The following is a 15,888-nucleotide window of genomic DNA, read 5'->3' as shown; positions in this document are numbered from 1 at the left end:
ATTTTTTAAAACTTTGGCAACGGGTAAAGTCTACAAAACTTTGGCAACGGGTAAAGTCTACAAAACTTTGTCCACTCTATTCGTAACAGATTCTAGTTTTGGGAACAGAAATTTAAATTGAGATGAAATGTTTAATCGATGAGTAAATTAGCAGAAAGTTGGCCAAGATACATCTCATTCCATCTTCTCTCTCCCTACTTCTCATTCCCTTATCACTGCCGGCCACTGGGCTTCCTCTCAGTTCCATATTTGGTAATGAGCGGAAACACCAAGCGGATGCTTCACATTTATACATCCGGTGAAATATCTGTCTCATTGTTCTATCTGTGGTAATATTTCACTTCTGGTTTTCAGTGTGGCAAGCTCATCTTTGACCAAATGGGACAAAATTGCAGACGTTTGCAAACAAATCCATTTCCAGACCCAGAAGTCCATGCATCATCATAAATGGGATAAAGGAGGCTTAGATGCAAAAATGCCCTAATTGAAAACAGAACTCATGATGGAAGTCAAGTCATCATCCACCTCATCTTTACTTCTCTTATAGCCCCTCCCTTTTCTCCCATCACCACCACCCACTCTCTCCTTTTCACATGTAATTGCTGGTTTTTCACTCCATCTATTGCCCATCCCTTGTAAATCTGCCCCTCTCTCTCTCTGAACTCTCTCTGCTTTCACTCGCTTCTCTTTGTTTAGGTAAACATCTAGCAGAGACAGAGAATACTAAGATACCAACTAGGAGAAGAGTAACTGGGAGTCTGAGTACTGCTGTCATCTCTGAGGGAACATAAAGAAGGACTCTTACATTTTCTTATATTGTCCTTGTAAAAATGATAAGATGATGGTCTTGATGACATTACAACAACCGGGTTTGACAGTACTGACATATTTGTTTTTTTGTTTTTTAATAAAATGGTTTTCTCTTCCAATTCAGTTCTGATTTTCATGCTGATCTCTTGAAATTAATCAGGGGCTGTTTCAAATCCAACAGATTGAACTGAAATCTTTGACCCTTGATATTCTGTCAGAAATACATCACTATTTTACCCCATCAAATATCTAGAGTTTAATACAGGGTAGGGTGTTTTGATTGGGTGGTCAACTGGCCACTGATTGGCTCAAGGCATACCACTGCACTTGTATTTCCCTCCTTCCCTCTTCTGTACTTTTATATTCAAAAGTCCAGTCTCCACTCAGACCAGATACTCTGATTATTGTCAGCGGTATGTGGATTATTGTATATTCCTGTTCTTTCTCTGATTAATCAGTTTCTCTTTTATGTTTACTTCAAGATTGGCAGTATATGCAGTATATCTCCTCTATGCCTCAGAGGGCATCTGTGCTTGGCCCTGATTTACAGGCTCCCAGCCCTCTGAGTAATAAGACTCCTGTTTCATAGCAGTTGGACTCAGTTCAGTTTTTTGGTGAGGGATCTGCAAGCTCTCACAGATTGAATTGACGAAGCTAAATGTGCATTAAAGTTACTTTGGTGGGTATTTGTACTGTAACTAATCAAATTCTCATTGTCTGCCAGTGTACCATACAAGCAGTACAGTATAGAACAAAGTGCTTCTCAAGATTGGTATAACTTCCAAGCATTTTCTTGATAAAAAGTCTTACTATTTGCATGCAAGCATTATATTTGTGCTTATTCTGCTTAAAACTGGGTTGCATTTTAACATAGCTAACATTGATGACTACAGTAAATGCAGTGACAAAGGGAGAGACCGCCCTGGCAAGATGATCTGGCCAGTGAGAGATAGAGGGAGAAACTTTGTGTTTTGCTGTCAAAGCCTTGTTAAACTGAGTTAGCGACTAATATATTTCATACTGACTGACAATGATGGCAATGGGCCCAGAGTTAACAACATGGAGGTACATCAGTTAATTGCAAATTTTACTTTTTATTCTTAGAGACTCCTTCGACAACCAGGGCCACAGTCTCTGAAGGTGGTGTCTCATGCTTCATCCAGGGTTCAACAAAGTGGCATTTTTGGTTAGTGAGACATAGCTAAGAGTCTATTAGAGAATGTAGGATTTGAATCCTATGAGAACACAGTACAGAATTCTCCTCCCCTCAAAAGATTTATTCAAATTCAATGCTTATACACATCATTACTAACATTTATTTAATTTTCTTCAATCATCAGGTCACTGACATTGAGAGAGAGATCTACCTCACTTGCTTTGGCAATGTTAACACATGTTTCCCATGCCAATAAAACCCCATTTTGAGAGAGAGAGAAGAGAGAGAGAGAAGAGAGAGAAGAGAGAGGAGAGAGAGAGAGAGAGAGAGAGAAAGAGGAGATATAGATAAGCTCCTTTTTTTCCTCGCAAAAACTTATACAGGATACTAACCTCATCATTAAAACCTTCAATCCAATATCAAAATTCCATACCTAAAACCTTGATTTGGGACTAAATTACCTGAATAGACTATTACTACCAAGGACTATCAAGGAAAAGCTTCTAACAAGCCAAAAACCTGCAGAAGCAACTCACAGGAACCTGTAAATACCATCCAACACAAAACTGAGTGAGTAATATTCTGAAGCTACTTATGAAGCCAAAAATTAAAAGACAATCTGTAGGTAATTTTGTTATATAAAGCTAAGTAAATAAGTATACTAAGCTACCAAGCTGCTAGGACAGAACAGACCTGGTGGCACCTTCAATTAGCACTGATGTGTGAACTCTTGAGCCCAACAATGGCACGAGAGTTTCACAGCCTCCACCCCCACCCAAATGCAGAGGTCTTTGAAGCCCCAGTGGCGTATCCCTGTCCAGAGTCCATTACAACACAGTTTATTAAAAATAACCATGCAAGGAATAAGTACAAAAAGCTCATCAAGGACAATCCAGAAACACCATTTGCTGACAGCTACAAAGTGTTATGCACGTGAGTGAGGACCCAAAAGCGGTTTAACAAAAACAGAGTCCTTTAATGTCAAAACACAGGGAAGACATAGATCCTCTTCAGATGTATATAATGGCAAAATAGACAACCCGCAGAGAGGGCGATAAATGAATCATAAAGTCCTTCTGATATTTACAGAAGAGTCCCCCTTCTAGCAGCAGAGGAGAATAGCTGGGTTAGAGTCCCCTTCTTAGCAGCAGAGGAGAATAGCTGGGTTAGCGGCGACAGACTGCTGGTCTCTCTGGGTAGGCGCGGGTCGTAGAGGACAGAGGTACCTGATCACACGTAGCATCAGATGAACAGGCAGATTCCGACAGGACGGGACAAGGGTGAAGCAAACGAGACGATAGTTTGGTTCTGGCATGAGAAACTCAAACGAGAATCTGACAAAGACAGAAGCAGGAACAGAGAGAGAAATAGAGACCTAATCAGAGGGAAAAAAGGAACAGGTGGGAAAAGGGTGAACGAGGTAGTTTAGAGAAGATGAGGAACAGCTGGGAGAAGGAGAGGAAGAGAAGGTAACCTAATACGACCAGCAGAGGGAGACGAAGTGAAGAGAAAGAACAGGAACAAGACATAATATGACAATACATGACAGTACCCCCCCAGTCACCGAGCGCCTCCTGGCGCACTCGAGGAGGAAACCTGGCGGCAACGGAGGAAATCATCGATCAGCGAACGGTCCAGCACGTCCCGAGAGGGAACCCAACTCCTTTCCTCAGGACCGTACCCCTCCCAATCCACTAGGTACTGATGACCACGGCCCGAGGATGCATGTCCAAAATCTTACGGACCCTGTAGATAGGTGCGCCCTCGACAAGGATGGGGGGTGGGGGAAGACGAGCGGGGGCGCGAAGAACGGGCTTAACACAGGAGACATGGAAGACCGGGTGGACGCGACAAAGATATTGCGGAAGAAGAAGTCGCACTGCGACAGGATTAATGATCTGAGAAATACGGAACGGACCAATGAACCGCGGGGTCAACTTGCGAGAAGCTGTCTTAAGGGGAAGGTTCTGAGTGGAGAACCAAACTCTCTGACCGCGACAATATCTAGGACTCTTAGTTCTACGCTTATTAGCGGCTCTCACAGTCTGCGCCCTATAACGGCAAAGTGCAGACCTGACCCTCTTCCAGGTGCGCTCGCAACGTTGGACAAAAGCCTGAGCGGAGGGGACGCTGGACTCGGCGAACTGAGACGAGAACAGCAGAGGCTGGTACCCGAGGCTACTCTGAAAAAGAGATAGCCCGGTCGCAGACGAAGGAAGCGAGTTGTGGGCGTATTCTGCCCAGGGGAGCTGTTCTGACCAAGACGCAGGGTTACGAAAAGAAAGACTGCGTAAGATGCGACCAATAGTCTGATTGGCCCGTTCTGCTTGACCGTTAGACTGGGGGTGAAAGCCGGAAGAGAGACTGACGGAAGCCCCAATCAAACGGCAAAACTCCCTCCAAAATTGAGAATTGCGGACCCCTGTCCGAAACGACGTCTGACGGAAGGCCATGAATTCTGAAAACATTCTCGATGATGATTTGTGCCGTCTCTTTAGCAGAAGGGAGCTTAGCGAGGGGAATAACATGAGCCGCCTTAGAGAACCTATCGACAACCGTAAGAATAACAGTCTTCCCCGCTGACGAAGGCAGTCCGGTGATAAAATCTAAGGCGATGTGAGACCACGGTCGAGAGGGAATGGGAAGCGGTCTGAGACGGCCGGCAGGAGGGGAGTTACCGGACTTAGTCTGCGCGCAGACCGAACAAGCAGCCACAAAACGACGCGTGTCATGCTCCCGAGTGGGCCACCAAAAACGCTGGCGAATGGAAGCAAGCGTACCTCGAACGCCGGGGTGGCCGGCTAACTTGGCAGAGTGAGCCCACTGAAGAACGGCCAGACGAGTAGGAACGGGAACGAAAAGAAGGTTCCTAGGACAAGCGTGCGGCGACGGAGTGTGAGTGAGTGCTTGCTTTACCTGCCTCTCAATTCCCCAGACAGTCAACCCGACAACACGCCCCTCAGGGAGAATCCCCTCGGGGTCAGTGGAGGCTACTGAAGAACTGAAGAGACGAGATAAAGCATCAGGCTTGGTGTTCTTAGAGCCCGGACGATAAGAAATTACGAACTCGAAACGAGCGAAAAACAGCGCCCAACGAGCGCATTAAGTCGTTTGGCAGAACGGATGTACTCAAGGTTCCTATGGTCAGTCCAAACGACAAAAGGAACAGTCGCCCCCTCCAACCACTGTCGCCATTCGCCTAGGGCTACGCGGATGGCGAGCAGTTCGCGGTTTCCCACATCATAGTTACGTTCCGACGGCGACAGGCGATGAGAAAAATACGCGCAAGGGTGGACCTTGTCGTCAGAGAGGGAGCGCTGAGAAAGAATGGCTCCCACGCCCACCTCTGACGCGTCAACCTCGACAACGAACTGTCTAGAGACGTCAGGTGTAACAAGGATAGGAGCGGATGTAAAACGATTCTTGAGGAGATCAAAAGCTCCCTGGGCGGAAACGGACCACTTAAAGCACGTCTTGACAGAAGTAAGGGCTGTGAGAGGAGCTGCCACCTGACCGAAATTACGGATGAAACGACGATAGAAATTCGCGAAGCCGAGAAAGCGCTGCAGCTTGACGCGTGACTTAGGAACGGGCCAATCAATGACAGCTTGGACCTTAGCGGGATCCATCTTAATGCCTTCAGCGGAAATAACAGAACCGAGAAATGTGACGGAGGAGGCATGAAAAGTGCACTTCTCAGCCTTCACAAAAAGACAATTCTCTAAAAGGCGCTGGAGGACACGTCGAACGTGCTGAACATGAATCTGGAGTGACGGTGAAAAAAATCAGGATATCGTCAAGGTAAACGAAAACAAAGATGTTCAGCATGTCTCTCAGGACGTCATTGACTAATGCCTGAAAGACAGCTGGAGCGTTAGCGAGGCCGAAAGGAAGAACCCGGTATTCAAAGTGCCCTAACGGAGTGTTAAACGCCGTTTTCCACTCGTCCCCCTCCCTGATGCGCACGAGATGGTAAGCGTTACGAAGGTCCAACTTAGTGAAAAACCTGGCTCCCTGCAGGATCTCGAAGGCTGAAGACATAAGAGGGAGCGGATAACGATTCTTCACTGTTATGTCATTCAGCCCTCGATAATCTATGCAGGGGCGCAGGGACCCGTCCTTCTTCTTAACAAAAAAAAACCCCGCTCCGGCGGGAGAGGAGGAGGGGACTATGGTACCGGCGTCAAGAGCTACAGACAAATAATCTTCGAGAGCCTTACGTTCGGGAGCCGACAGAGAGTATAGTCTACCCCGGGGGGGAGTGGTTCCCGGAAGGAGATCAATACTACAATCATACGACCGGTGCGGAGGAAGAGAGGTGGCCCTGGACCGACTGAACACCGTGCGCAGATCGTGATATTCCTCCGGCACCCCCGTCAAATCACCAGGCTCCTCCTGTGAAGAAGAGACAGAGGAAACAGGAGGGATAGCAGACATTAAACATTTCACATGACAAGAGACGTTCCAGGAGAGGATAGAATTACTAGACCAATTAATAGAAGGATTATGACAAACTAGCCAGGGATGGCCCATGGTTGTGATGCGGAGAGGGGGGCAACGGAGAACGCGAGCTCCTTTCCACGAGCTCGGTGACGAAGATCAACCCGTCGCTCTGTGCGAATAGCGAGTTCAATCAAGGAATCCACGCTGGAAGGAACCTCCCGGGAGAGAATCTCATCCTTTACCTCCGCGCGGAGACCCTCCAGAAAACGAGCGAGCAAAGCCGGTTCGTTCCAGTCACTGGAGGCAGCAAGAGTGCGAAACTCAATAGAGTAATCTGTTATGGATCGATTACCTTGACATAGGGAAGACAGGACCCTGGAAGCTTCCTCCCCAAAAACAGAACGATCAAAAACCCGTATCATCTCCTCCTTAAAGTCCTGATACTGGTTAGTACACTCAGCCCTCGCCTCCCAGATTGCCGTGCCCCACTCACGAGCCCGTCCAGTAAGGAGAGATATGACGTAGGCGATACGAGCTGTGCTCCTGGAGTAAGTGTTGGGCTGGAGAGAAAACACAATATCACACTGGGTGAGGAACGAGCGGCATTCAGTGGGCTCCCCAGAGTAACACGGCGGGTTATTGATTCTTCTTGTTATGTCCCGTGTATATATATTTTTTTCCTTCGTATATATTTCGTATATATTTTTTATATTTTTAACCTCAGTTTCAACATACAATCCTGCAACCCGCCTCACCCAATGTGGCATGGATCTGCTATTTTCTGTACTTTAGAACCGGAACCCTCAAAAGAAGCTAGCCAGCTAACTAGTTACTAGCTAGTAGTCAGTTAGCCACTGCTAGCGGTCATCAGCTAACCTTAGCCCGGTCAAGTCCTGCCAGTCTGCACAGCGCGATTCAACCCAGCGCATACCGGACTGCTTTTTCTCCACATGTATAGTTTCCTACCATAAGCTCTGAACCTTTTCACCTGGATCATCACAGCTAGCTAGCTGCTATCCGAGTGGCTACCCCCTGGCTAACGTCTCTGTCCCGAAGCAAGCACCAGTGAGCCTGGAACTGCCCATCTCCTGGCTAGCTGAAGAGGTCCATCAGCCACTCCTTGGGCTACAATACATATTTTGCCAATTGGCCTGGACCCTTTTACTGCCTACACGGAGCCCTGCCGAATCCATCACGACTGGTCTACCGACCTAATCCACCCGAGGGGTTTCAAAAGCCTTCTCCGTCGCGACGTCCCCTGAAGGCCCATCCGCTAGCCTGCTGGCCGCGGCCCGCTAGCTGTCTAGAGCATATCGGACTGTTAGCTGAAGAGGACCATCAGCCAATTTCTTGGGCTACAATACCTATTTTGCCAATTGGCCTGGACCCTTTTACTGCCTACACGGAGCCCTGCCGATGCAACACGACTAGTCTGCTGACATAACCGTCCGAGGAGGATACAACAGACTTCTTCCGTTGCGACGTCCCCTCTAAGGCCCTTCTGCTATCCTGCTAGCCCCGGCCCGCTAGCTGTCTGAATCGCCGTGTCTCCAGCTCGCCTAGCTATCCACTGGTCCCTATGATTACTCGGCTACACATGCCTCTCCCTAATGTCAATATGTCTTGTCCATTGCTGTTTTGGTTAGTGATTACTGTCTTATTTCACTGTAGAGCCTCCAGCCCTGCTCAATATGCATTAGCTAGCCCTTTTGTTTCACCTCCCACACATGCGGTGACCACACCTGGTCTAAATGATGTCTCTAGAGACAAAACCTCTCTCATCGTCACTCAATGCCTCGGTTAATCTCCACTATATTGACATCCTACCATACCCTTGTCTGCACATTATGCCTTGAATCTATTCTTCCGCACCCAGAAATCTGCTCCTTTTACTCTCTGTTCCGAATGCACTAGGCGACCAGTTCTTATAGCCTTTAGCCGTACCCTTATCCTACTCCCTTATTAACTCCCTAAGTTTGTTTTACTCACCGCTTTAGCACACTCTGCCAACCCAGATGTCCTAGCCGTGTCTGAATCCTGGCTTAAGAAGGCCACCAAAAATCCTGAAATTTCCATCCCTAACTATATAATTTTCCGACAAGATAGAACTGCGAAAGGAGGCGGAGTTGCAATCTACTGCAGAGAGAGCCTGCAGAGTTCTGTCATACTATCCAGGTCTGTGCCCAAATAATTTGAGCTTCTACTTCTAAAAATCCACCTTTCCAGTGTTGGAATCGGCTTAACTTTGAACATTGAGATATAAAATAAATGATAGAGACAAGGCCTTGAAAAGAAAGAGTTTGTAAAAAGCAAGGAGGCTTTGGAATGTGTTTGATGGAGGAGAGCGATGTGTTGATATAGGGAAGGCAGATGGATATCTGTGGATTAGGGGGTGAGGGGTGAGGTCATTTCCCCCTAAGGGAGTAATCAGAGTTGGTATCTGGTTACCTTCTTTCCTGTGGAGCCATAAACTGTAAGGAGGAGGAGTGTCTTAAGTAGGATGAATATAAACTGTGATGTCTGAAATGTTTTTTCTGTCTGATTTCAGCTGTACAGAAGCCATAAAGCCAAGAACCCTTGGGAAGAATAAACTTTGTTAAAGCTTCACTAGTGTCCATGGGTTATTTACTCTGAAAAATAAGAACCGAACACCAAAAACAAGTCTCCCACCGTTGCCGCTTGTTATAGACCACCTTCAGCCCCCAGCTGTGCCCTGGACACCATATGTGAATTGATTGCCCCCCATCTATCTTCAGAGCTCATACTGTTAGGTGACCTAAACTGGGACATGCTTAACACCCAAGCCGTCCTACAATCTATGCTAGATTCCCTCAATCTCTCACAAATTATCAATGAATTTACCAGGTACAACCCCAAATACGTAAACAGGGCACCCTCATAGATATCATAATCACCAACCTGCCCTCTAAATACACGTCTGCTGTCTTCAACCAGGATCTCAGCAATCATTGCCTGCGTCCGTAATGGGTCTGCGGTCAAACGACCACCCCTCATTGCTTTCAAACGCTCCCTAAAACACTTCAGCGAGCAGGCCTTTCTAATCGACCTGGCCCGGGTATCATGGACATTCCGGCAGTAGAGGATGCCTGGTTATTCTTTAAAAGTGCTTTCCTCACATCTTAAATAAGCATTCCCCATTCAAAAAATGTAGAACCAGGAACAGATATAGCCCTTGGTTCACTCCAGACCTGACTGCCCTTGACCAGCACAAAAACATCCTGTGGCTTACTAAATTAGCATTGAACATCCCCCGCGATATGCAACTTTTCAGGGAAGTTAGGAACAAATATACACAGACAGTTAGGAAAGCAAAGGCTAGCTTTTTCAAACAGAAATTTGCATCCTGTAGCACAAACTCCAAAAAGTTAATGGACACTGTCAAGTCCATGGAGAATAAGAGCACCTCCTCCCAGCTGCCCACTGCACTGAGGCTAGGAAACACTGTCACCACCGATAAATCCACGATAATTGAGAATTTCAATAAGCATTTTTCTATGGCTGGACATGCTTTCCACCTGGCTACCCCTACCCCGGTCAACAGCCCTGCAACCCCACAGCAACTTGCCCAAACCTCCCCCATTTCTCCTTCACCCAAATCCAGATAGCTGATGTTCTGAAAGAGTTGAAAAATCTGGAACCTTACAAATCAGCTGGGCTAGACAATCTGGACCCTCTCTTTCTAAAATTATCCGCCGCAATTGTTGCAACCCCTATTACTAGCCTGTTCAACCTCTCTTTTGTATCGTCTGAGATCCCCAAAGATTAGAAAGCTGCTGCGGTCATCCCCCTCTTCAAAGGGGGAGACACTCTAGACCCAAACTGTTACAGACCTACATCTATCCTACCCTGCCTTTCTAAGGTCTTCGAAAGCCAAGTTAACAAACAGATCACCGACTATTTCGAATCCCACCGTACCTTCTCCGCTATGCAATCTGGTTTCCGAGCTGGTCATTGGTGCACCTCAGCCACGCTCAAGGTCCTAAACAATATCATAACCGCCATCGATAAAAGACAATACTGTGCAGCCGTATTCATCGACCTGGCAAAGGCTTTTGACTCTGTCCATCACCACATTCTTATCGGCAGACTCAACAGCCTTGGTTTCTCAAATGACTGCCTCGCCTAGTTCACCAACTACTTCTTAGACAGAGTTCAGTGTGTCAAATCGGAGGGCCTGTTGTCCGGACCTCTGGCAGTCTCTATGGGGGTGCCACAGGGTTCAATTCTCGGGCCGACACTTTTCTCTGTATACATCAATGATGTGGTTCTTACTGCTGGTGATTCTCTGATCCACCTCTACGCAGACAACACCATTCTGTATACTTCTGGCCCTTCTTTGGACACTGTGTTAACTAAACTCCAGACGAGCTTCAATGCCATACAACTCTCCTTCCGTGGCCTCCAACTGCTCTTAAATGCAAGTAAAACTAAATGCATGCTCTTCAACTGATCGCTGCCCGCACCTGCCCGCCATTCTGACTTAGAATATGTGGACAATTACAAATACCTAGGTGTCTGGTTAGACTGTAAACTCTACTTCCAGACTCACATTAAGTTAGGGGCGGCAGGTAGCCTAGTGGTTAGAGCGTTGGACTAGTAACCAAAAGGTTGCAAGATTGAATCGGCGAGCTGACAAGGTAAAAATCTGTTGCTCTGCCCCTGAACAAGGCAGTTAACCCACTGTTCCTAGGCCATCATTGAAAATAAGAGTTTGTTCTTAACTGACTTACCTAGTTAAATAAAGATTAAATAAAAAAGCATCTCCAATCCAAAGCAGCTCCACCATATCAGACCCATGCCCCTTCTTCCTCCCCATGCCCCCCGCCCCTGCGGCAAGGACCTCCACATGACAGCACATGCTGTCAATATGCCCAGGCCATGAGCAGAGCAACAGGCCCAACCCCCACTATTACACCAGCCCAAGCCCCATCCTGCGACCTAAGAGGGATGTATCAGATGCTCAACATCTTCTCTACTGTGATGGTCTGGGCCTAAACCACACAAAATGGAACACAAAGTGTTCCACAAAAGCTTTTACTATCTCATCCTGGAATATACAAAGTCTGAGGTCATCTGCCTTCATCCTAAAAAGCAGGAACCCAGACTTCATCAAAGAAATTGGAAATACCGACATTGTCATCCTACAAGAAACATGGCATAAAGAAGACACACCCACTGATTGCCCTCTAGGTTACAGATAGCTGGTTGTCCCATCCACCAAACTACCAGGTGTGAAACAGGGAATAGACTCAGGGGGTATGCTAATTTTTGTATAGAGCACACCTAACCCACTCCATTAGTCGAAACAGAAACATTTTACATCCGGCTAGAAATTAATAAGGATATTATCTCAACAGAGAAACATTTCCTCATGTGTGCTACCTATACCCCCCAAAAGAATCCCCATACTTTAACGATGACAGATTTGCCATCCTAGAGGGGGAGATCAACAATTTCCAGGCTCAGTGATATGTACTAGTCTTTGGCGACCTAAATGCCAGAACTGGACAAGAACCTGACACCCTTAGCACACAGGGGGACAAACACCTGCCTGAAAGTGACAGCATTTCACCCCCCATATGCCCCACTAGACACAACTAAAACAACATAACCAAAAAAAACGGGTCACAACTCCTGCAGCTCTGTCGGACGTTGGGTATGTACAGTCAATGGTAGGCTTCAAGGGGAGTCCTATGGTAGGTACATCTATAGCTATAGCTCATCTCTTGGCAGTAGTACTGTAGACTACTTTATCACTGACCTCAACCCAGAGTCTCTCAGAGCATTCACAGTCAGTCCACTGACACCCCTATCAGACCACAGCAAAATCACAGTATACTTGAACAGAGCAATAGTGAATCATGAGGCGTCAAAGCCAAAGGAACTGAGTAATATTAAGAAATACTATAGATGGAAGGAATGTAGCTTGGAAACCTACCAAAAAACAATTAGGCAACAATAAATTCAATCCCTCTTAGACAACTTCCTGGACAAAATGTTCCACTGTAATAGTGAAGGTGTAAATGTGGCAGTAATTCTTAACAGAATATTTGACCTCTCAGCTTCCCTATCAAATCTAAAAATCTCAAATAGAAAACCGAAGAAAATGAACAACAATGACAAATGGTTTGATGGAGAATGCAAAAATCTAAGAAAGAAATTGAGAAACCTGTCCAACCAAAAACATAGAGACCCAGAAAACCTGAGTCTACGCCTTCACTATGGTGAATCACTAAAGCAATACAGAAATACACTACAAAAAAAGAAGGAACAGCACGTCAGAAATCATGTAATTGAAGAATCCATAGACTAACCACTTCTAGGAAAATTGGAAAACACTAAACAAACAACACGTAGAATTATCTATCCAAAATTGAGATGTATGGGTAAACCACTTCTACAATCTTTTTGGCTCTATAACAAAGAACAAACAGCAAAAACATATTCATGATCAAATACAAATCTTATAATCAACTATTGAAGACTACCAGAACCAACTGGATTCTCCAATTACCTTGAATGGACAAAATAGGACAAAATAAAACCCTCCAACCCAAAAAGGCCTGTGATGTTGATGGTATCCTCAATGAAATTATCAAATATACAGACAACAAATTCCAATTGGCTATTCTAAAACTCTTTAACATCATCCTTAGCTCTGGCATCTTCCCCAATATTTGGAACCAAGGACTGATCACCCAAATCCACAAAAGTGGAGACAAATTTGACCCCAATAACTACTGTGGGATATGCGTCAACAGCAACCTTGGGAAAATCCTCTGCATTATCGTTAAGAGCAGACTCGTACATTTCCTCAGTGAAAACAATGTACTGAGCAAATGTCAAATTGGCTTTGAACCAAATTATCATATGACAGACCATGTATTCACCCTGCACACCCTAATTGACAAACAAACCAACCAAAACAAAGGCAATGTAACGCTCATCCTCTTCTTCTGACGAGGAGTAAGAGAGATCGGACCAATTTGCAGCGTGGTAAGTGTCCATAACGTTACTTTATTTGCAAGAAATCTAAACTACAAAATAACAAAGTGAAAGAACGAAACAAACGAAACAGTCCCGTGTGGCACTAACACGGAAAACAATCACCCACAACTCAAAAGTGAAACCAGGCTACCTAAGTATGGTTCTCAATCAGGGACAACGATTGACAGCTGCCTCTGATTGAGAACCATACCAGGCCAAACACAGAAATCCCAAATCGTAGAAAAAGGAACATAGACAACCCACCCAACTCACGCCCTGACCATACTAAACAAAGACATAACAAAAGAACTAAGGTCAGAACGTGACAGGCAAAGTCTTCTCATGCTTTGTTGATTTGTTGATTGAGCCTTCGACTCAATTTGGCATGAGGGTCTGCTATACAAATTGATGGAAAATGGTGTTGGGGGAAAAACATACGACATTATAAAATCCATGTATACAAGCAACAAGTGTGCGGTTAAAATAGGCAAAAAACACACACATTTCTTCCCACAGGGCCATGGGGTGAGACAGGGATGCAGCTTAAGCCCCACCCTCTTCAACATATCTATCAACAAATTGGCGAGGGCACTAGTAAAGTCTGCAGCACCCGGCCTCACCCTACTAGAATCTGAAGTCAAATGTCTACTATTTGCTGATGATCTGGTGCTTCTGTCACCAACCAAGAAGGGCCTACAGCAGCACCTAGATCTTCTGCACAGATTCTGCAGGACCTGGGCCATGACAGTAAATCTTAGATTAGAATCTTGATTGATCTGAGAGACAAGACAAGAAGGGCATTCTATGCCATCAGAAGGAACATAAAATTCAAAATACCAATTAGGATCTGGCTAAAAATACTTGAATCAGTGATAGAACCCATTGCCCTTTATGGTTGTGAGGTCTGGAGTCCGCTCACCAACCAAGAATTCACAAAATGGGACAAACACCAAATTGAGACTCTGCATGCAGAATTCTGCAAAAATATCCTCAGTGTACAACGTAGAACACCAAATAATGCATGCAGAGCAGAATTAGGCCGAAACCCGCTAATTATCAAAATCCAGAAAATAGCTGTTAAATTCTACAACCACCTAAAAGGAAGCGATTCCCAAACCTTCCATATCAAAGCCATCAGCTATAGAGAGATTAACCTGGAGAAGAGTACTATGCAAGCTGGTCCTGGGGCTCTGTTCACAAACACACCCTAGAGAGCCCCGGGACAGCAACACAATTAGACCCAACCAAATCATGAGAAAACAAAAAGATAATTACTTGACACATTGGAAAGAATTTACAAAAAAACTGAGCAAACTAGAATGCTATTTGACCCTAAACAGAGAGTACACAGTGGCAGAATACCTGACCACTGTGACTGACCCAAACTTAAGGAAAGCTTTGACTATGTACAGACTCAGTGAGCATAGCCTTGCTATTGAGAAAGGCTGCCATAGGCAGACCTGGCTCTCAAGAGAAGACAGGCTATCTGCACACTGCCCACAAAATGAGGTGGAAACATAGCTGCACTTCCTAACCTCCTGCCCAATGTATGACCATATTAGAGACACATATTTCTCTCAGATTACACAGATCCACAAAGAATTTGAAAACAAACCCGATTTTGATAAACTCCCATATCTACTGGGTGAAATACCACAGTGTGCCATCACAGCAGAAAGATTTGTGACCTGTTGCCGCAATAAAAGGTCAACCAGTGAAGCACAAACACCATTGTAAATACAACCCATATTTATGCTTATTTATTTTCTCTTTTGTACTTTAACCATTTGTACATCGTTACAACACTGTATATATAAATAATATGACATTTGCAATGTCTTTATTATTTTGGAACATCTGTGAGTGTGATTTTTACTGTTAATTTGTATTGTTTATTTCACTTTTGTATATTATCTACTTTTGTATATTATCTACAATTGCTTTGGTAATGTTAACATATGTTTCACATGCCAATAAAGCCCCTTGAATTGAATTGAATTGAGAGACATAAGAGAAAGAGAGAGAGTGAGAGAGAGAGAGAGAGGGAGACATAAGAGAGAGAGAAAAAGAGAAAGAGACAAGAGATTGAGACTACATAAATAGAAAGAGATTGAGAGAGACAAAAGAGAAAGAGAGAGAGTGAGAAAGAGAGATAATAGAGAGAAATAAAGGAGAAAGAGTGCGAGAGAGAGAGACGAAAAAGAGAGAGAGAGAGAGAGAGAGAGGGAGAGAGAGAGAAATAAAGGAGAAAGAGTGAGAGAGAGAGCGAGACATAAACGAGAAAGAGAGTGAGAGAGAGAAGAAAAAGAGAGAGAGAGAGAGAGAGGGAGAGAGAAATAAAGGAGAAAGAGCGTGAGAGAGAAATAAAGGAGAAAGAGAGAGAGAGAGAGAGAGAGAGAGAGAGAGAGAGAGACAAAGGAGAACGAGAGAGAGAAAGAGAAAGAGAAAGAGAAAGAGAAAGAGAAAGAGAA

Source organism: Oncorhynchus clarkii, chromosome 10 (genome assembly GCF_045791955.1).
Source record: "Oncorhynchus clarkii lewisi isolate Uvic-CL-2024 chromosome 10, UVic_Ocla_1.0, whole genome shotgun sequence".
NCBI classification, from domain to species: domain Eukaryota; kingdom Metazoa; phylum Chordata; class Actinopteri; order Salmoniformes; family Salmonidae; genus Oncorhynchus; species Oncorhynchus clarkii.
This window is presented reverse-complemented; position numbering follows the sequence as displayed.